This window comes from Mobula hypostoma, chromosome 5 (assembly GCF_963921235.1).
Source record: "Mobula hypostoma chromosome 5, sMobHyp1.1, whole genome shotgun sequence".
Lineage (NCBI taxonomy): Eukaryota > Metazoa > Chordata > Chondrichthyes > Myliobatiformes > Myliobatidae > Mobula > Mobula hypostoma.
In genome coordinates, this window is record NC_086101.1 from 159,814,357 (window position 1) to 159,837,901 (window position 23,545).

The 23,545-nt window shown below is 40.8% G+C and overlaps 1 protein-coding gene across 1 annotated transcript in view; it reads left to right on the forward strand.

Moving 5' to 3' along the window:
• Positions 1–17,667: 17,667 nt before the first annotated feature.
• arhgef28a (Rho guanine nucleotide exchange factor (GEF) 28a) overlaps positions 17,668–23,545 on the forward strand; it is a 410,055-nt gene continuing 404,177 nt past the window's right edge. Inside the window, exon 1 of the mRNA XM_063049236.1 lies at positions 17,668–18,323. The gene's annotated coding sequence lies outside the window, so the exon portion shown is untranslated. The remainder of the gene's footprint in view (positions 18,324–23,545) is intronic.

The window sequence follows — 23,545 nt, forward strand, 5'->3', positions numbered from 1 at the left end:
TGGATAGAGGAATGGCTGACAGGCAAGAGGCAGTGAATGGGAATAAATAAAGTGGTTGGCTGCCAGTGACTAGTGGTGTTCCTCAGGGGTCAGTATTGGGACCACTACTTTTCACATTGTTTGTCACCAACTTAGTGGAATTGACGGCTTTGAGGCAAAGTTTATGAACGATACAAGGATAGGTGGAGTGGTGGGTAGTGCTGAGGAAGCAATATGATTGCGGCAGGACTTAGACAAATTGGAAGAATGGACAAAAAAGGGGCAGATGGAATACAGTGATAATGCATTTTGGTAAAAGGAACAATAGTTCAGACTATTATCTAAATGGGGAGAAAATTCGAACTTCAGAGGTGCAAAGGGATTTAGGAGTTCTCGTGCAAGACTCCCAGAAGGTTAATTCACAGGTTGAGTCTGTGGTAAAGAAGGCAAATACAATGTTGGCTTTTATTTCAAGGGGTATAGAATATAAAAACAAGGAGATAATGCTGAAGATTGATCAGACATCTGTCAGGCTACACTTGAAGTATTGTCAACAGTATTGGGCCCCTTATCTCGGAAAGGATGTATTGTCATTGGAGAGAGTCCAGAGGAGATTCACAAGGATGATTCTGGGAATGAAGGGGTTAACAAATGAGGAGCATTTGGCAGCTTTGGGCCTGGACTCACTGGAATTTAGAAGAATGCGTGGCAATCTCATTGAAACCTACCGGATGTTGAAAGTACTAGATAGGGTGGATGTGGAGAGGATGTTTCCTCTGGTGGGGGTAGCCAGAACTAGAGGGCACAGCTTCAAAACTGAGGGGTGACCTTTTGGAACAGAAGTAAGGGTAAGGAGGAGTTTTTTTAGCCAAAGAGTGGCGAATCTGTGGAATGCTCTGCCACAGACTGCAGTGGAGGCCAAGTATGTGGGTATATTCAAAGCGGAAGTTGATAGATTCCTGAATGGTTGGAGCATCAAGAGATATGGTGAGAGGGCAGGTGTATGGGGTGGAATGGGATCCGGGATCAACCATGATGAAATAGCAGAGCAGACTCAATGGGCTGAATAGCCTCATTCTGCTCTGTCTATTCTCATGGTCTATGGTCTTGTGGTCTTATGGAAAGACACTGAAAGCTATAGAGTGGTTTCAGAGATTTTCTGAACAAAAAGGGACTTCAGTTGTGTGGATAGAGTGGAGAAGACAAGGTTGTCCTGCGATCAACAAAGAAGATTGTGAGGACTTCAGTAGACATATTTAAAGTCATGAAGGGCATAGACAGCTGATTCATAAAACATTCCCGTTTATAAAGGGGTAAGCATCCAGGGTATGGAGAATGAAAATGATGGCAAATGAATCCAAAGTGCGATGAGGAAACTTTTCTTATGCAGTGACTAGTTAGGATCTGGGTTCCATAACATAGAACATAGAATAGTACAGCACAGTACAGGCCCTTTGGCCCACAATGTTATGCCAACCCTCAAACCCTGCCTCCCATATAAGCCCCCATACTTAAATTCCTCCATATACCTGTCCAGTAGTCTCTTGAACTTCACTAGAGTATCTGCCTCCACCACTGACTCAGGCAGTGCATTCCATGCACCAACCACTCTCTGAGTAAAAAACCTTCCTCTAATATCTCCCTTGAACTTCCCACCCCTTACCTTAAAGCCATGTCCTCTTGTATTGAGCAGTGGTGCCCTGGGGAAGAGGCGCTGGCTATCCACTCTATCTATTCCTCTTATCTTGTACACCTCTATCATGTCTCCTCTCATCCTCCTTCTCTCCAAAGAGTAAAGCCCTAGCTCCCTTAATCTCTGATCATAACGCATACTCTCTAAACCAGGCAGCATCCTGGTAAATCTCCTCTGTACCCTTTCCAATGCTTCCACATCCTTCCTATAGTGAGGCGACCAGAACTGGACCCAGTACTCCAAGTTTGGCCTAACCAGAGTTTTACAGAGCTGCATCATTACATCACAACTCTCAAACTCTATCTCTCAACTTATGAAAGCTAACACCCCATAAGCTTTCTTAACTACCCTATCCACCTGTGAGGCAACTTTCAGGGATCTGTGGACATGTACCCCCAGATCCCTCTGCTCCTCCACACTACCAAGTATCCTGCCATTTACTTTGTACTCTGCCTTGGAGTTTGTCCTTCCAAAGTGTACCACCTCACACTTCTCCGGGTTGAACACCATCTGTCACTTCTCAGCCCACTTCTGCATCCTATCGATGTCTCTCTGCAACCTTCGACAATCCTCTACACTATCTACAACACCACCAACCTTTGTGTCGTCTGCAAACTTGCCAGCTCACCCTTCTACCCCCACATCCAGGTCGTTAATAAAAATCACGAAAAGTAGAGGTCCCAGGACAGTTCTTTGTGGGACACCACTAGTCACAATCCTCCATTCTGAATGTACTCCCTCCACCACGTCCCTCTGCCTTCTGCAGGCAAGCTAATTCTGAATCCACCTGGCCAAACTTCCCTGGATCCCATGCCTTCTGACTTTCTGAATAAGCCTACCGTGTGGAACCTTGTCAAATGCCTTACTAAAATCCATATAGATCACATCCACTTCACTAGCCTCATCTATATGCCTGGTCACCTCCTCAAAGAACTCTATCAGGCTTGTTAGACTCAATCTGCCCTTCACAAAGCCATGCTGACTGTCCCTGATCAGACCATGATTCTCTAAATGCCCATAGATCCTATCTCTAAGAGTCTTTATTCCAACAACTTTTCCACCACAGACGTAAGGCTCACTGGTCTATAATTACCCGGACTATCCCTACTACCTTTTTTGAACAAGGGGACAACATTCGCCTCCCTCCAGTCCTCCGGTGCCATTCCCATGGACACCGAGGACATAAAGATCCTAACCAGAGGCTCAGCAATCTCTTCCCTCGCCTCGTGGAGCAGCCTGGGGAATATTACGTCAGGTCCCGGGGACTTATCCGTCCTAATGTATTTTAACAACTCCAATACCTCTTCTCCCTTAATATCAACATGCTCCAGAACATCAACCTCACTCATATTGTCCTCACCATCATCAAGTTCCCTCTCATTGGTGAATACCAAAGAGAAGTATTCATTGAGGACCTCGCTCACTTCCACAGCCTCCAGGCACATCTTCCCACCTCTAACTCTAATCGGTCCTACCTTCACTCCTGTCATCTTTTTTTTCTTCACATAATTGAAGAATGCCTTGGGGTTTTCTTTACCCTACTCACCAAGGCCTTCTCATGCCCCCTTCTTGCTCTTCTCAGCGCCGCCTTAAGCTCCTTTCTTGCTTCCCTATATTCCTCAATAGACCCATCTGATCCTTGCTTCCTAACCCTCATGTATGCTGCCTTCTTCCACCTGACTAGATTTTCCACCTCACTTGTCACCCATGGTTCCTTCACCCTACCATTCTTTATCTTCCTCACCAGGACAAATTTATCCCTAACATCCTGCAAGAGAGCTCTAAACATCGACCACATGTCCATAGTACATTTCCCTGCAAAAACATCATCCCAATTCACACCTGCAAGTTCTAGCCTTATAGCCTCATAATTTGCCCTTCCCCAATTAAAAATTTTCCTGTCCTCTCTGACTCTATCCTTTTCCATGATAATGCTAAAGGCCAGTCAGTAATGATGATGGAGACAGATTCATCTGCAGTGTTAAAAGGAGAAAGGAACAGATATCTGAAAGAATTTGCAGGGCTCTAGGCTGGAGGAAGGCAAGTAGCTTTTGACCCAAGTGCCTCCCTACCCAACCCACATGGCTGTTCTGAAATCTACAGCTCTGTAGGGTGAATGGGTTCCTTCTGTATTGTAATCATTGTGTGTTTATGTGAGCAGCATTTTGCTCTCAAAGTATGCTTCAGTTGTGTGCAGAAAGTCCAGGATTCATGATGCGGACCTACATGAAATATTCCACATAGTGTATTTAACAAAATTGACCCTACTGTCCAGGATCTTCTGCATTGTGGTGTTTCAATATGAGTTTTAATCCACAGAAAAGTTCTTCCTCATTTTACTACTACATCTACATCTATCTCTAAATCAATTGGTAACTTGATTTTAAAATATAGATACTGATTACTCTAACATTGAGTTACATATGTTAAAGACACTATATGTAATGTTAAAGTTAAATATGCATTAAAATTCTGCATGCAGATCCTTTTGACGATTTGGATTCCCATTATGAATTCAATTCAAGACCAAATAAATTAAACTGCATTTACTAGATAAGTTTGCAAATTTATACAGGGTGTAGTCGTACTATACTAGTCTGCAAATGTCCATTTTTGATTCACTTTTTGTGTTGTTAGTTAATCACAGCCAGGACAGTGTAACGAGATTAATTTGACCTCAGTGAATCTGGATTAAGGAGCAAAAATTGGCCAGAGTTCCCACGTTTGCTTGCTATGCAGTGAACTGTACTCAAAGTGTATGCTGAGTAGGATCATTGTTGCTGTGATATCTCCGCAGCTGAATAAGCTGAAAAAAAGATTATACACTAATAAGGGTCATCTGAGGGACATACCTGAAAGAAAATGGTATCCTTTAAAACATTTTGAAGAGAAGAAAACAAGGGAGAAAATGGATAAGTTAATGGGTACTCAAAGAAAACTTAAAAATTGTAAAATAAAAAACAGTCTGACCACCAAATTAATTCTCAGCAACAATTTAGAATGAAAACAAAATATTGCTAAGTTCATACATACAGACTGAAAATATAGATGTATTATGTATAATAATGCTCTTTTCACAGAAATTAGAATTGACTGCAAGTGAAGTACTGTAAATCCATGCAGTCACATAAATCAGTAAAATAGGAAGAGGGTGACTAATGCACAAGTTCCTAGACTTACTGGCAATGGTGCAATTTATCGGCTCAAATTTCAAACAACTTTACATAAAACTCAGACTTATCTCAGTTGTTAATAGATTTGCAGCTAGGAACTTGTATAAGTGCCAGTAAGAATGAACAAACAATATTAGGGTAAGTGCAGGCAATTAGTTCTCTCTGCTCTAATAATTTGCAGGTGTTTTTGACTTTGTTTTGAAAGTTATATAATTATGGGTAATATATTTTTCAAATATTTTAAAAATTTGAGCAACATTATTTGCTAGTTGTATTGCAAGATATAAAGAACAGATTTGAAATATCTAAATTTTAATGCACACTGAGCAAGAATTGTATATACACACACTTTACACACCATGATCTCCCTAGCTGTTAAGAATCGTTCAATGCATTCTTAAATGTGAATTGAAATTAAACATTGTATCAAAAAGACATCATGGCTTGCTCTTTTTGCCAGATGGCCATAGGCTATATGTTGGTGTGAGGCTGACGTTTCTACTGTAAGGACTTCTAGTGTATTAACTTGATGAACTTCACTGGAATTTCACAAAATTTATAAGGCTAGAATTTGGCAAGAAAAATGTAAAACTGTGAGTGAAATGTGTAGAAAGAACATTAGATTGGGTGAAAGTCAGAAGTAGTAAGTGAAAAGTGCAGAAATGGCAAGCCAGAAATGTATCTAAATTTATGTAAGATTGCCAGAAGGACAGATACGTGCAGACAAAGAAATAAAGAGAGTATTCAGTATCGGAGAGAATTAAAGGAGAATTTATGACTCTATCAGATGCAGGGAAAAAACAGACACATTTCTTTGCATTTTGGAACAGCCATTAGATTATCACCAAGGAATGGATAGATTAGGATATATTTTGAAACATCTTTAAGTGTGCAGTGTTCCACTTCTTGCCATAGGATAAGCACATATTGCAAAAATACAGTGCAGTTAACCATTCACTCAATAACAAACTTACAAGGCAATTACCTTCAACGTTACTTTCTACATATTTTGAAATATTCTTTTCTACAATCTTACAGTATAGAATATTGTTTGTTTATACAGTTTATAACAGGTAGCAATCACAACCACATGAATCTATTTCCACTGCGGTCCCTGGATCCTTGTCTCTGTGCCTCAACTTTGCTCTCTGACTCCAATCAATTTGCAAAGAGCAGTCCTAATTTATTATTCACTGCTACTTAAATGGCTGAGCTATACATCACTGGACCACAAAACGCCATTATTCATGTGGCTGATCACTCTGCCTGTTTCTGCGTTATCTGGAGTCTGATTTCAAAAATGTAAACTCCCACTGGTAAGTCATGGTTTTTACATCCGGAAAATAGAAAAGCCAATTAGTTACAAATCTCATTTGGAACCTGCAATTTCAAATAAATGGTTATCTCTTCTCCCAAAGGGAGAGTTATTAGTTGGTCATTATACAAGCATGGGCTTCAGTTATTGGTAGATAAACAGTGGTTCTCGGAACTGCTTAACAGCAGTGGGTTTGCAGACAATAAAGAATATACGGGGAGACTGTAATCCCCTTGTACATATCATGAACATAGCCTACTCCATTATATGGTGGATGTATTAGCTGGAATTTCACTTGCAGTTGATTTGTATCATGTACACTACATATCGAATTCCTGATATATAAATTCATTTTTATATCTAGGGTTCCAAGCAGTTGTTATGTTAAACCTTCGAGCTTTCTCATAAACTCAGCAATGGCTGCTCACTTTGAATGAGGTACAAGGACCTTTGCAAGGTAAATGACTACTTTAGTGCTGCTGTGATATAGAAGAGCTTTTCACTTGCAACTCAATCCCCCAGATTGCTAAACAATGCCAATATAAACTGTAACGATTGGAGCCATGCATATTTGGTAACAATCTTGCTAATGAAATCGAGAAATACTTGCAATAAACAATGAAGTATTTTCCAATCGCTTTCCCCGAGCACCTGTATTCAATCCATGGAAATTACCTTCAACTTCCTGTTGCCCCACCCCACTTCCACTCTGCAGCCTCAAGTAATCTCACAGTAAGACACGATGCAAGCTTGAAGAAAAGCACTCCATTTTCCATCTGGGCACATTGCAGTCTTCTAGACTCAATACTGAATTTCACCACTTCAGTTAATTTGATTTCTCAGTCTATATTTATCATCCATCTGTAAGATTAGCTCAGCTTGCTTTTTTTCCCCTTCCTTTGTTTTTGCTCTGGGAGTGGAGGACATGCCTGACCTGCTGGGCATGTTCTCAGACTCTGCATTTCAAACTCCCACGTTCTTTTGCTTTTTTTTCATTTATGTTCTCACCCTTTAACTGCTTGCATACACTCACTGACCAGGTTTGCATCGTATCCCCCGATCACCATGGGTTTTACCCTCCCCGCTCTCCCTACAGTTTACCAAACTTCTTTTGTCACCTTTTCATTTCTGATGAAGGGTCTCTGACTGGAAATGTTGATGATGTTAGTCTTCCCACAGTTGTCGCCTGACCCAGTAACTGTTTGCAGCATTTTCTGTTTTTCTTTCAAGCACTCTCTGTTGTAGACAGCCAGCATCAGCACAGTGTTCACCTTTTTAGCATGCACTGGATTGGTTCATTTGCAGAGATGAATGACTGTAATGTGAAGTCAAGGGAAGGCCCCATCATTTCATAAGATCTTGGGTGACCTGTGACTTAACTAAAAACTGCTCCACACCCTTTAAAAATTGTTGTTTACAAAAATCAATTGATTCTAGGTTTAAAGCTTAAATTTGACATCATGTCAGTTGTGTTTGAAGAAAGGGACAAATTTCTTTCACCATTTATATGTAGAAATGGTCCTTTAATTACTCTACTGAAATGTTTGGTTCTAATTTTTTTTTTGCTGAGTTCTACCATTACCATAACCCCCTACCTTCAACTGCTCTAAGCACCAAATCCATCAACCCTCAGAGTGGAAATAGTTTCCTCTTTACTCACTCTATTAATTCCCCTAAATTTCCGTTTGACTGGTTACTTAAACTGAATGATGGAGAATTGAGAGACGTAAGCGACTGCAGATTCTGGAATCTGCTGGAGGAATTCTACAGGCCAAGCAGCACGAATAGGCCCTTCGAGCCACGCTGCCGAGCAATCCCCTGACTTAATCCTGGCCTAATCACAGGACAATTTACAATGACCAATCAATCCTACCAACTGGTACATCACTGTGGGAAGAAACCAGAGCACCAGGGGGAAACCCACGCGGTCACGCAGAGAATGTACAAACTCCTTGCAGGCAGTGGTGGGAATTGAAGCCAGGTCAGCTGTATTGTTAAGCACTACACTACTGTGCTGCCTTAGCAGTTCTTCCAGCAGTTTGGAATTTGCTTATAGACAATACAATCTTCATTTGTATAACTTGCAATTTGATGAAGTCCTACATTTGTGATGAAAACTAAAAAAAATATGCTAGAAATCTGATATAAACACGGGATGATAAAACAGTCAGGCAATATCTGCTGGGAGAGAAAAAAGTCAAAGATCTTTTATCCAAAGTAGAAGAAGTCAAGAATAATCAGGTTTCATGGTCATGCTCTAAAACACTCATTGCTATAACTTGCCTTAATTCCTCCTTTAATATGCAATCTGGCCTTTCTGCTTCCCCATTGCGAGTCAAAGACAAAAGAAACCCTGCTTTTCATCCACAACTCTTTATAAATGGTTCAAATGGAAAGGTTTGGAATTTAACATGACTTCAGGGCCGTGTGCGTATGCCAAAGATAGGTCTGATTTCTGTATTCATATGGTCTGTGTTAGTGTGTGACACAACTTGTTTGATTTCAAAATATTTCATATGAATGCCAATTGGTACTAAATGGTTGTCTACTTCTTTTCATAACATTTGAAAGGAACCCATAAGAGGAGCCTTTCTGGTTACTTTTGTAACCAATGTTATGCTTTAAGGAGGTTGTGCTTAAAAGTCTCAACTGCTTCTAGTACCTAAGTTTTCTATGTCATTGTAAATGCCAAGGCAACGGCCTTCATTCTTACCAGTCCTAATTTTTCTGAATCACCACCCGGTTTCCCCCATTTTATACAAACCTAGTTGATCTATAATTCATGAAAATTAAAAATCTGAAACAAAGACAGAAAATTCTTGAAACACTCAGCAAAACATCTGTGGAAATAAAAACAGATTCAAATTGAAGATCCTTCATCAGAACTGAGAGAAGAGAAACCAAGTTAGTTTTAAAGTAGGGGAAAAGTGTTTGGGACAAAAGGAATATCTCTGATAAGATCAACCTGGAGTTGCTGTAGTATTGAAAACTTCCGGTTAAGATGATGCTACCAAATGCATGTGACAGCTAACTTGTAGTTTAAAAAGTTAAGAAATATGACTAAAAACATCACTGAAGATGCCTTTCCTGAGGTAAATTGTGTTAAATTATCACCACAAACAGTGAGGAGGTGACTGATGGCAAGGCGAGTTTGGGGGATGAGCTGACATGTTGTGTTGCAAATTGCAATTGTTTCAGATGGAGTTCCGATGCCCCTACAACTAGCCTGGCATTGACAGGAGAATTTGGGGCCAAGGTAGAGTTGATATGATGCTCGTACAACTGACTCAGGTGCAATGCTTTGGGCACTGGGCTGATTTGAAGTGCTCGAGAGTGGCTTCGGGCTAGGCAGCGAAATCTGGGTCCAGGGTAAGTCACTGGGCAGCATGGTCTAGGCCCCAAGTCCTTCACAGTAGCTGTATCCTAGTGCAAGGTACAACCCACTGCTTAGACAATACAAATGCCGGCCCAGATTGGAGGCGACCCGATTTCGCTCACTCTCCACAATGTTCACTCCTTTACCCTGGGTGCCAGAGCTTTTCGCTGTTCTGTTGTTTGGTCAATTTAAGCACTTGCTTGGATAGACTGAAAAGACAGGGTGTCGGGATCCAAGGGAAGAACTAATTTTGCTCACTCTCTGTGATAGCCACTTCTCTCGCCTTAGCACTGAGGCTGTGGAGACTGCCCAGTGCCCGCTACTATGATGAACTGACAGCGAGGCTTTGGGCCTACTCCGGGCAGCTCCAGGGTTCCGATCTGAGGACTCAATTGTTGGCTGCATGATTTGTGTTCTTTCTCATTCTCTTGTGCATCGAGTGTTGATCTTTAACTTTATTTTTCCTTTAATTGGGTACTTTCCGGTTTATTACTTTATGGCTACCTGTGAGCAAACAAATCTCAAGGTTATATAATTTATATGTTCTATGATAGTAAATGTACTTTAAATCTTTGAATATGCACTCAATGGCCACTTTATAAGTTACACTTGTACATTTGCTTGTTAATTCAAGTATCTAATCAGCCAATCATGTGGCTGCAACTTAATGCATAAAAGCACGCAGACGTGGTCAAGAGGTTTAGTTGTTGTTCAGACCAAACATCAGAATGGGTAAGAAATGTGATCTAAGTGACTTTGACCGTGGAATGATTGTGCCAGATGGAGTGGTTTGAGTATCTCAGAAACCGCTGATCCCCTGGGATTTTCCCACACAACAGTCTCTAGTGTTTACAGAGAATGGTGTCAAAAACAAAAAAAAATCTGCTGAGTGGCAGTTCTGTGGGTGAAATTGCCTTGTTAATGAGAGAGATTAGAGGCCAGACTGCTTGAAGGTGACAGTAAACCTAATAACCATGTATTACAGCTGTGGTGTGCAGAAGAGCATCTCTGAATGCACAACATTTTGAACCTTGAAGTGGAAGGGCTACACAACAGAAAATTACACCGGGTTTCACTCCTGTACCGAACAAAAGTGGCCGCTAAGCATAATTCACAGTGCCTTCAGTATCTACAATGAAATGACTTTGTCTTCAGGAGAACTGTGTCAGGATTTGTACATCTGTTGTTGAATATTCACACTCCTGCTTTGAACTTGTTTATTTTATATACACCTGATGCTATTTCCACTGCTGTATCAGAGAATTCATCATGTACACTTGTATTGTGAAAGTATTATTCTTTTGTGTTTGCTCTTCAAACAGAAGTGCTCATTTAGCATTTTGTTTTAGAAGTCTGCTCTCAAGGTTATAGTTTTATTGAAAATGAGAACAGCATTCCCAGATTGGATTTGTTTAGCTCCTCCCATAAAAGCAGATCCCCACCCAGTGGCACATCTCTGTGAAGCAGCCACTACTGGATGTGCAGATTTTATAATGCAAGTTTATCTTGCTTGCAATTAGTAACTGGTGTAAACAGAAGCTCCTTTGCATTGTTAAAGCACATTAAGTTCATGCAACTATCTAACAAGCCTGTTCAAATGTGAGACTTCACATGTATAGTAACTGGAAATTGATATTCACACAAATCTTTCTCTCAGTGTGTGATCCAAGTACAAATTCAGTGTTACAATATTTTTCAGATTTAGCCAATAATGATCTCTCTTGACCACTGACAAATATTCATGATTTCTGATGGTGCTGAGTTAGTTTTCCAACTTCTTTGCTACTTCATTAAATGAAACTTGATAAATTCAAAGTTCAACGTAAATTTATTATCAAAATACATATACATCACCATTACAACCCTGAGCTTTGTTTTCTTGTGAGTATACTCAGTAAATCCAAGAAACACAATGGAATCAATGAAAGACCGAAATCAACAGATGGACAAACAACCAATGAGCAAAAGACAACAAACCAACCAAATACAAAGGAGAAAAATAATAATAATCTTAATAAATAGAGGCAGATAGGTGGAAGTGAGTCCACGGCCAGATCAGCCATGATCTTTTTAAATGGTCGAGCAGGCTTGACGGGCCTAGTGGCCTACTTCTGCTCCTATTTCTTATATTCTTAAATAAATAAATAAATATTAAATATTGAGAACATGTGATGAAAAGTCCCTGAAAGTGAGTCCATAGTTTGTGCGAACAGTTCCGTTATGAGACGAGTAAAGCTGAATAAAGTTATCCCCATTTTCTCAAGAGCTTGATGGTTAAGAGGTAATAACTTTCCCTGAACCTGGTGGTGTGGGTCCTGAGGCTCCATTACCTTTTTCCTGTTGGCAGCAGTGAGATGAGAGCATGGCCTGGATGATGGGGGTCCTTAATGATGGATGCTGCTTTCCTGCTCTGTGTAGACTTGCTCAATGGTGGGGAGAGCTTTACCTGTGATGGACTGGGCCATATCCACTACTTTTTGTAGGATTTTCGTTCAAGGGCATTGGTGTTTCCATACCAGGCCATGATGCAACCAGCCAATATATTCTACACCACACAGCTATACAAGTTTGCCGAAGTCTTACAAACATTTGTAGGTGTCATGCCAAATTTTCAAAAGTAGAGGTTCTGCCATGCTTTCTTCATAATTGCACTTGTGTGCTCTATCCAGGACAGGTCCTCTGAAATAACACCCAGAGATTGAAAGTTACTGACCCTCTTGACCTTTGATGAGGACTGGCTCATAGATCATGGGCTTCCTTCCCCTGAAGTCAGGCCTTGCTGACACTGAGTGAGAGGTTGTTGTTGTGGCACCATTCAGCCAGATTTTACTCTCCCTCCTGTATGTTGATTCATTACCACCTTTGACTTGGCCAGTGACAGTGATGTCAGCAAACTTAAATGTGGCATTGGCGCTGTCCTTAGCCTCACATTCATAGGTGTAATGTGAGTAGAGCAGAGGGCTAAGCACACCTCCTTGTGGTGCACCTGTGCTAAGGAGATTGTGGAAGAGATGTTGTTGCTAAACCAAACTGTTTGGGGTCTGCAAGTCAAGAAATTGGCAATCCAATTGCACAAGGAGGTACTGAGGCCTAGGTCTTGAAGATTATTGATTAATCTTGAGGGGATGATGCAATTGAATGCTGAGCTGTAGTCAAAAAAGAGCCACCCTGATGTAGGCAACTTTGGTGTCCAGATGTTCCAGGGTTGAGTAAACTGCCAAACTGCCACTGAGATGGCATCTGCCATGGACCTGTTGTGTCAGTAGGCAAACTGCAGCAGATCCAAGTCGCTTCTCAGGCAGGAGTTGATATGTTTCATCACTAATTCTCAAAGCACTTTATCACTGTGGATGTAAGTACTACTGGCCGATAGTCATTGAGGCTGGTTATCATGTTCTTCTTGGGCATCAGTATAATAGAGGCCTCTTTGAAGCAGGTGGGTACCACAGACTGCCAACATTATGAACCTTCTATCCAGTTGATCAGCACAGATCCTTAGTACTCAGCCAGGTACCTGTCTAGGCCTGATACTTTCTGGGGGTTCACCCTCCTGAAGGATGCTCTCATGACGATCTCAGAGACAGAAATCACAGGATCATCGAGGGCTGTGGGAGTTTGTGAAGTTTCCACCATGTTTTGACAGTTAAAGCAATCATACATAGCAATGAGCTCAGCTGGGAGGGAAGCATGTTGCCTGGTTTCACTTTGTAAGTGATAATATCATTCAAGCCCTGCCACAGCTGTTGAACATTGGTCAGTGATTCAATATTTGGTCTGCAATTGCCACTTGACACATGAGGTTGTTTTCTGAAGACTGTATCTGGATCTCTTGTACCTTACTTGGTCGCTCGACCTGAATACCTTTTGATCTGGCTCTCAGCAGATTGTAGATCTCACGGTTTATCCAGGGCTTTTGGTTGGGGAATACTCTGAAAGTCTTACAAGTGGGATAGTCCTACAAATGGGATTTCCAGCATTATGTAAGTATCTACTACTAAGAGAGCCTTTTTCCTTTCATTTGGAAACCTCCTTTAAGCATTTGTGCCCTTTAACTCTGTTTCAATGATGTTACTTATGTGAAAATCACCTCCATCCTTTTGATGTATTAATTGAAGGGCCTGGTCCTTTGTCATATTCTCTGAGATTTCCATTACACTTTGCTGGGAGCAGCCTCTCAAAGTGTACTAACACTCATAAGTTTGGTCTTTTACTTGTAAATCAATTTTGCTTATACAGGTACCATCTTTCTTCCTAATGTTTATGCTCATATTTTAACTTGCTGCAGCAGCACATGTGCACAGCTAGCAGGTAGTGATATTTTTGGAGCCCCAAAACATTAAACTAATTAAAAGAAAGACGTGGGAGTCCGAAACATGAGTCTAACTTTGTGTTTGCTTTAAGCAAGATGCACATGTATCATGTGGTAGTGTTGTGACATTCGTAATTCACTTATTTTTATATTCAATCTGTAATTAATTATTTAAATGAACAAGAATGCTTAATCAAACAATATTACTCAAACATTACTGATATATTAAATACACAACTCTCCTCCCCGCTTAGCTATAAACTCCAACTCAATATAGAATGTACCTCAACTATATGCACAGTGTACTATATAATACAACTACTATGTACAGACATCCACAGCACAGTATCTTTTAAATTGTCCCATTCAGGCTCAAATATTTCATCGCTGTTTAAGCTTTCTTACATTTGTGGGATCACTCTGCTTGGCAGGTGAGACTTGTGGCTGTGATACATTCTCAGGTTCTGGGGCCACCTCCATGATGGATGTAGGAGTTGATTCTGGGACTGCAGGAAGTGGTTCTGACAGCTCTGGAAATCTTTCTTCCCCTTTTCTTGGTTTTTCTCTTGTGATTTTCTTTGATCCTTGCTTCTCTCCTAATCCCAGCTCCTTTCTCTCTCTTTATCCCATGCCTTTTCTTTTTCTTTCTAGAATGTGCATCTTGATCTTGGGAAGGTACAGTTAGTTGACTGGAGTATTCTCTTATTAATCCTTCTGTTCCTCCCTTTACAATCTGATTTCTCCTCTTAGTTTCCTCATCCACAACATCATCTCATGAATCCTCTGTTTTCGTATTTCCATTGACTCCTTTCTTTTTGGCCTTCCATTCATCCAGCTGGGCTTTGGTCAAGCAGCTTTTTCTTTTCGCCCAATTGAAGTTCATGCAATAACCTTAATGAAGGCAGCATAAATTCTGGTACTTTATATTCACAAAAGCCGTATGCTTGCAACTTTCCTGACGCTCCTTGAACTCTCTTCAAGCTTAAAACCAAGCCACATTTTGCAAGTATCTGCCTGATTAACATATTAGAAGCTTTCTTGGATATGTTGCCTACAAAAACTGTTGTAGTCTGATCACTGCTTTCAACACTTCCGCGATTCTTCTTAACAATATGGTACTAACTTGGTCCAATATGCTTTCCAGCTAGAGGCACATAGTTTGATACCAACATCTGTTTGCCCTCTGTTGGGCATTGGCTCAAGGTGTACAGCATGGAGACAGATGTGACATCATCCAGTACCTTTCTTAATTTGCTTTCACTTGAGTCATTTTCAACGGATGTGGCATGCCAATGGTGAATGGATCTCCAATTGAGCTGTAGTTGTCAAAGCCAATCATGCCCGCAATGCTAGCCCTCCTTTTTTTTTTGTAACCACTTGTTCTTAGTTGGATATCTGCAGGCTTCAGTTTAGTATCTTTGAAATGCCTTTCAAACTTATTTTGTGGATTGGCTGAAACAACTGAACCAGTGTCCAATTCCATTTTAATTAATTTGCCATTCACTTCTGGTGGAAGCCATATTGCTCATCTATTGTTAGTTTCCACATTGTAAATCTCAAGGCTAGTCAGTCCTCTGTCACTCTCATTATTAGATTTTTCATCAACAGCATGCAAACTAGAGCTCTTTTTGAAATTGCAACTTGACTTTTTATCTCTTTTTCTACTCTGAGCAGCCATTCATTTTTGTCTGGCGATATGTGTCCTACTTTGTTGCATTTTCTGCACGTTTCACTTTTAAACCTGTAGTCCTTTGGTGTACGTGAGTCCCTGCCACAATGATAACACAACTTGTTCAGCCAATAGGTTTCTGTTTGGATGTTGACATTTTGTTCAAGCTCACTTTCATTTCTAACTGCAACTCAAATGTGTCTCTGTCTGCTGTTTCCATTGATACAGCTATTTCAACTGCTCTTTCAAATGTAAGATGTGTTTAGTTAGGACCTGTTTTTGAATGCTTTCTTGTAAGATTCCACAACATAAACGATCTCTCAGTGCATCATTAAGCCTATCATTGAACTGACACTGATCAGGTAATCTCTTGAATTCAGCCACACATGCTGAAATGGACTCCCCTTCCATTTGATTCTGCTTTAGAATCCTAAATAGTTCTCTAATCAACAAAGGTTGTGGTTCTAAATGTTCCTACGTTACTTTCATGATATCAGCAAAGCTCATTTCATCTGGTTTAATTGGAGCAGTCAAACTCCGAAGCAAACTGTATGCCTTTAAATCCAATGCACTCAGCAAAACTGGTACTTGTTTCTCATTGGCTTTTCCATTTGCTTTTAAATACTACTGAATCAAAACTGTATATAAAATAGAGTTATCTGTGGTGTAATGAAGTGCGCCCATCTTTCCAAAGTAACCAGATATTTTTGTTGGTTGTTTTAAAGGTTTATTATCACCTGATACTCATTGTTTATGAACATGTGAATTCTGTTTTCCGCTTTTTAAAAAAATTCAATCGTGTCTTTCTTTCCAAAGAACATGTGCTGTGCTTTTTTCTAATACCTCGCTGCACTTCAACAAGAAGGTAGCCATCACCGGTTCTTCTTAAAAATACCTTGTCGCCACTATAATATTTTGTAACTCCAAAACATTAAACTAATTTAAAAAAGGCATGGGAGTCGAAACATGAATTTAACTTTGTGTTTTCTTTAAGTGAGATGCACACATATCACGTGGTAATGTCATGACATATGCAATGTACTTATTTTTACATATAACCTATAATAAATTATCTATATGAATGAGAGTGCTTAATCAAACAAAATATTTACAATATTACTGAAATAGTACTAAAATATTAAATACACGACAGGCAGCACAGTGATGTGGCTAGTAGGATTACTGCCTTAGAGTTCCAGAATTCATGGTTCGAGCCTGACCTCTGATGCTGTACGTGTATGGAGTTGGTATGTACTTCCTATGACCCAGTGCACCTCCACTGGGAGCCCTGGTTTCCTCCCACAGGTCAAAAATGTATGCAGTGGCTTCAGGAAGGAGACAGTAACTTAAATCACCACACATTACAAGAGTGGCGTGCAGAAGAGCATCTCTGAGCACACAACACGTTGAACATTGAGGTGGATATGCTACAGCAGCAGAACACCATGAATCTACACTCAGTGGCCACTTCGTTAGGTATATAAATTGGCTACTGAGTGCATCTTTAACAGTGAATGAAGTTATTTTACGTAGTGTCCAGATAAATACACAAAACACAAGGAGCTCAAGCAAGGTGCATTCTCACAAAACACCTCTCTACAATTTTCCACAAGTATTTCTATTTGTGGAAGTTTGTTATATGAAAGAATATTCAAAAGAACAATAGTATTAAAGCAGTGATTATTCTTCACAACTAATAATATGTATTGCAAAAGGCGGGAAAGATGCATGATTACTTACTATTAGAGGGTGATATCGCTGCAGTATCTTAAAAATCGTTCCCAACTCTGCACCGGTGGGACTGAAGTCTGGAGAGCAAGGCCAAAGCTGGTGGAAAAATTGAATTTACAATGACTGTCTGAGAATACGATTTAATTTAATAAAGGTTTTTACTACTACAGTGTGTGACTAGCATTTAAACTCTGATAGAATTCTTTCTTTGAATCTGGGATGATGCTGCAGCTGGAAGAAGAAATTATCCGAAGTTTTAAAAGGACTAAAAGTGCTGGACGCACTCACCATGCCAGGCAGCATCTGTGGAAGGTGGCAAATAATTATTCAGCACCCTTTTCAGTATGAGTTGAATGACCTAGTGCGTATTTCCACTCGTCTTTAGTTCAGATTTATTTCAGCCAATCAGATGCCGAGATACCTTGCGTCGAATAGAGTGGATTCGCCAATGAAGGCAGACAAGGGCTGGGATTCAGCCAATCCTTACATTCATTGTGCTGCCAGCGTCCTATCAGGTTAGGTAAGGCAAGAGCTGCAGCCAATGAACGGCACAAGCTCTCGGCAGGCTGCGCCCGTGGCTGCTGGCTGTATTGCCGGAGTTTGGCGAGATCCCAGGAGTTGCACCTAGTAGTTCGTGGGAACACGGCTTCTCGTCTGTTTAGCGAGGTGCTGCATTAGTGAAATCGGCGGTAGTTAAAGACGGAAATTGTCTTTATTGCTTGTTTGTATCCGAGGCACTTGCATCAGGTGCAACTTCAGACTGGCGACCAGCTGTCACGACACCCTTCAGACTGGTCGAAAAACACCATCGTGAGGAAAAACTTCCTGACAACCTCGCTCGGCGGCGTTTGCTTGCTCGCCTCTTGTTTTCAACCGTTCAATCAGAGTCAGTGACGTGTGCAAGCCTGCTTGTCTCCAAGTCAGGTCTACGTTTCGTTGGATGCCCAGAAACCATCAGTGTGATTTCTGAAACATGCTGGAGCTCTCCTGAGTCGAGACGCGGAGGAATTGCAAAGATCCCGGGAGCTCCGAGAGAGCAACCGCAGTCGCTAGATTTAGGAAAAGTGGAACCTTGCAGGTACGTAACCGGGAGCATGGCACACCGGATTGATTGAAGGCTCGACATGAAATTGCTTTAAGTAGGGATTCTCGCACAATGTCGCAGCTCCGCTTCTTAGAGGGAAACAGAAAGCTTGATGTAAAAACCACAGCGAGCAAACTTGTCGTAAGGGGCCAGGAATCTAGCTTCTTGCGAGATTACTTAATTCTGATGTTGGCGATGATTGTTTTTAATCGAAAATGGATTATACCGTGCCTTTGCCTCGGCTCAGCTGAGCATCATTTTGGTGGAGACGTGAGAAACTTGTGAAGCGTTTCGATTTTTTTTTTGTAATTTTTTTTATTGAAGTTTATCATCAAACTAAATATTGTACACACTGCAATCTCCGTTTGGACTGTCCAGCAGATTCGGATTAGTTTATTATCACATATTACAAGATCCAATTAAATGTCCTGCCCGCGTGAAGTTCAGTGAACACGTCACATAGCATAACAAATACGTCCAAGAAGTGAAATGCGAAGTAAATTTACTATTAAAGTACGAATATATCACCATGTACTATCCCGAGATTCATTTTCTTGCAGGCATTCCCAGTAGAACAAAGAAATGCAACAGAGTCAATGAAAAACTACACACAAAGACTGACAAACATTAAATGAGCAAAAGACTGTCAGTGTTTGTGTGTATTTTTGGGGTCTGGTGCACGGGAATAAGAGCATAAAATTTATCCACTTTGCTTATTTATCGTACTTTTTGTTTCTCATTCGTCTCACGCAGTAATTGTTAAGAAATTGTATCTACTGTTGAGCATTAATCAGGTTCAGCACCAGTAACCTGCATCACAGCGACTTTGATCTCTCCTCTGTACATTAACTCTTGCCCTGTCTAGAGCTACGCTGCAATGTTTCCTTTCTTAGCCGAATGGTCGCAGCAGAATTCAGACTGCTAGTCCTATAGCTATAATAATAATAATAATAATAATAATAATCCTATAGTAACGGGCGATGGCACTGTTGTCAACTCGTTGTGTCACAGTTGATGTGTTGATAATTTGTCGGTTGGATTTGACCACTATTACTGGATGGGGAACTTTTGGTTTGTTCAGGTACCTTGATATTGAGCATGGTAGCCAGGCTGTTATCAGACGCACGGTCTTTTCTGTAACTGGCCGGCTCTGCAGTTTCTTAGCATTACAAGAAATTATTTGAATTTGTTCCACTTAAATTTTCTTTCATGATCTGTCATTGTTTTTGTTTGCTTGACACAAGTTAACTATCCAGTTTTTAAAGTAGCTATTCCCAGCTTCACCAGGAGTCATTATATATTTGAGCCTACATAAACAATGAAATATTTTAGCCTTCCCAATAACTTGTAATTTACTTGAATAAAACTTCTTGGGTACAATTGTGCAAACCAATTCAATACTTTTAAAAATAACATAAATAACAAAAATGATAATTGAAAAATGCGTCTAGTAAGGAAGTGATTTCTCAGAGACCATCTCAAGATCTAAAAAATATCTGGCTATGATTTGATTGTAGGAAGAGGGCAGGAAATGCTTAATATAGGTATTTTACATGCACACCAGCCTGGTTTTTTAAGCAGAAATATATTAAGGGTTGTGAGATTGTGTAGTTAGATTGTGGTATTATTTCTTCACTCCTCTCAAAATTTTTGTTACCCTGTCTCATAGATTTTCTCTCCATCAGCTTCTCTGTGGTTCTGTTGTTCCAGCCACTGTTTTCCCTCTGTTTTTCTGGCTACTTTGTATTCAAGTCTCCTGACTCATCTTCCCTCAATCTCCAGTGGCATTATCATGTTGTTAGGGGTTCTGTCTCATTTGTTCAGTCATTGGGCTGATTTTTCTCGATTCTGGACTACTGCTTTTCTGATATCTTATTTTCCCTACAGATGTGGATTGAAAGCACACTCTTCCTGATTCTTGGAGCTTTCCCTTATTAGAACCGATGACCCTTCCCTTCCAAAGATGAACTTTAATTCACAGGATGACTAAAACATGTCATAAGAAATATATGCAAAGTCGTGGCTGACTATTTACAGTGAAGCATATAGGAACATCTTTACCATGTACGTCCAAATTTATAAAATTTTGACCAGATTTGAATGGGATGAGCTCAAAAATAACTCCCAATGAATGAAAAGATTCTGTAATTAAGAAAATATTGAAATGTGACTGATGTAGATGTTATCTGCATGAAATTTTGAGGAAACTCGTAGACAATAGGAAAATATTTGTAGTTGTTATTTTTGGCTACACATATATGCTTGGAGAACTTAGGTATTTCAATTTTTAACATTTTTCTTTTCTTAGCCGAATAATTCCAGAATAACTCTACCCTGAGCTGATTTTTTTTTTATTTAACTAAAAATGAAAGGCAATTAATAGAGGATAGGGGATATTGTAGTAAATTCAGTAAAAAAAGAGAAAGGAAGCATATATAAGATTTAAGAAGCTGAAATACAACAAAAGCCCTTGACAGCTGTAAGGAGGCAGGAAATAACTTGAACAAGGTAGGCTAAAAGACACCATGAGGTGTCCTTAGCAAGTAGGATTAAGGAGAATCCCAAGGCATATATGCTGGGAGCAAAATGGTAGCTAGGAAAATAGTAGGTTCACTCAGGAACAAAGAAGGGAATTAATGTGTGGAGTTGGAGGAAGAAGGTGAGGTCTTTAATGAGTACTAATGCATCAGTGTTCACCAAGGAGAAGGATTTGGAGGATTGTGAGATTCTGGAGGGGTATGTTGATGTTCTAGAGCATACCAACATTAATAAGGAGGAGGTACTGAAGTGTCTTGGAAATTTTCAATATGAAAATGTTTCTCCCCCCCCCCCCCGAACCTGATGGGTCCTAGCCCAGGGACTTGACAGAGATCTCTGAGATCTTTGTATCTGATTTCCAATGGACAAGTCTCCAGAACACTGCAGAATAACCAGTATTATTATTTTCTTTAAGGGCAACAGGGAAAAATAAGGAAATTATAGGCTAGTGCTGGAGAAATTATTGGAGAAGATAATGCAGGATGGCACCTGTATTCCATGACAATGTGTTGCTGGTTGCTACCAAAACTTTTAAATATACCTCTTCTGAATGACTCTCACTGCAATCTGTAGCATGTAATATCCATTTAAGCAATGTATTTTTGAACTGTCACAATGAAATAGTGATCTTATGACCTCCTGAATGACTCGGTGGGCTTAACTCTCAAGCATACAGGTGTGGCACCTTTAAGCAAACGAAGATATGTTGCTAGGAGAGATGGAGGAAGGGAGAACTCCAAGCCAGGCTGAGGTACAGAGGAATGAAACTCCCTCTACCCAGCATCTTGACAGCAAATGTACAGATGTTGGAGAACAACATTGAGGACCTAAGGGCAAGATCACTGTATTGGAGGGAGATGAGGAGTTGCTGTATTCTGTGTTTTATGGAGACATGGCTCATTCCGGACACACCAGGTGCATTGGTATGATCCATAGGCTTCTTGATACACAGGGTAGATTGAAGTGATTTGGAGAAGGCAAAAGGTTTTCATGATAAACTCTTTGGACATTGCAGTTTTGAGGTACGCTTGTTCTGCCTAGAACATCTAAGGATCAAGTGTCAACTATTGTACCTACCAAGGGAATTCTCCAGCAGGATCTGGACCGCAAAAGCTGACATTAATCTGGCTCTTGACATATTGAATGCTGCCATCACCAAGCAAGAACCAGTCCTGCCTGAAGCATTTCAAATCATAGTCAGGGAATTCAGTCAGGCTTGTTTGAAGAAATCACTGTCCAATTATCATCAGCATATAACCTGCAGCACCAGGAGTGCTAACACACTACACCACTCTTTTACAATGATTCGGAATAACTACTTTTTGATCCCTAGACCAAATTTTGGCTCTCTGATCACTTGGTGTTCTCCTTCTAGCTACACACAGGCAGAAGCTAAAGAGCAAGGCTCCAGAGTTAATGACAATAAAGATGTGGTTGTGGGGGCAGAGGAGCTGCTACAGGATTGCTTCAGATTGGTGGACTGGGCTGTGTTCAAGGACTCATCAGAGGATTTAAAACTGTTTGACTCCATGATTGTCATGTACCTTATAAAAGCAGTTGGAAATGAATGTGTCTCCACAAAATCAATCAGAGTCTTCCCCAACCAGAAGCCCTGGATGAACAATGAGATCCCAGATCATTGGCACTCGGGTCTGGTGACCAAGTCAGATATAAGATGTTCAGGTAAAATCGCCAGAAAGCCTTCTCATGTTGTGAAGTGGCAATTCCGGACCAAACGTGAATCACCAAATTGCTCAACAGATGTGGCAGGGCTTGAATGCTATTACCACTTAAAAAGTGAAACAAAATGACATAGGTGAAAACAAGGCTTCGCTCCTAGTTAGTCTATGCTTACTTTAATTGTCAAAACATGGTGGAACCTTCACAAATGACCACAGCCCCTGAATTCTCTATCATTTCAGTCCCTGAGGCTGACGTAAAAGCACCCTTTGGGAGGGTAAACCCACCAAAAGCATATGGCCCACACGGGGTACCTGACTGAATAGTAAACACTTGTGCTGATCAGCTAGCTGGAGTGTTCAACAATATCTTTAACTTCTGTGACGAGAATACACATAAAATTAAGATGTTTGCTGGCCTGGGTTAGCATCAGTGGCATCAGCAGTTGGTCTGCCACCTGTCCTCAGGGGAAGGAGAGATAAGGAACAATGAAGCAGCACCTGGAGATGTGTAATGAAGGGACGGGAGAGAGAGAGCTGTCTGGAGTGGCTCCCCCTTTGAACCCTGAACTGTTTGAAGTGATGGACAGGCAATACCCCAGCAGGGGGATAAAAAGGGACAGGTTCGCTAAGGCAACACACACACGACACCCGAGGTAACGAGACCCTGGAAGCGGTGAGCCTCTCACGAGTCGGAGGGAAGTACCGGACCTTAAACGCACAGGGTGGAAAGGTACGATCAGCGGGAACCCGGTGTGTGTCCGCCCTCGCTTGGGTGCCGGGTTCACTGCAGAGGATCGACCGCATCTGGAGGAGGGGTCACAGTCGGTGACCTCAGGTGACATCACCAAGGACCCGCCCGGAAGCTGCTTGTGAGCAATATCGCCGGTCTGTGAGTGGAAGCCATTCTGAATGATCAGTCGTTCCTGTTCTCTCTCTCTCCCTCCCCCCACGTTGTCCATCGCCATGGCAATGATTACTGCGAACTGAACTATTAAA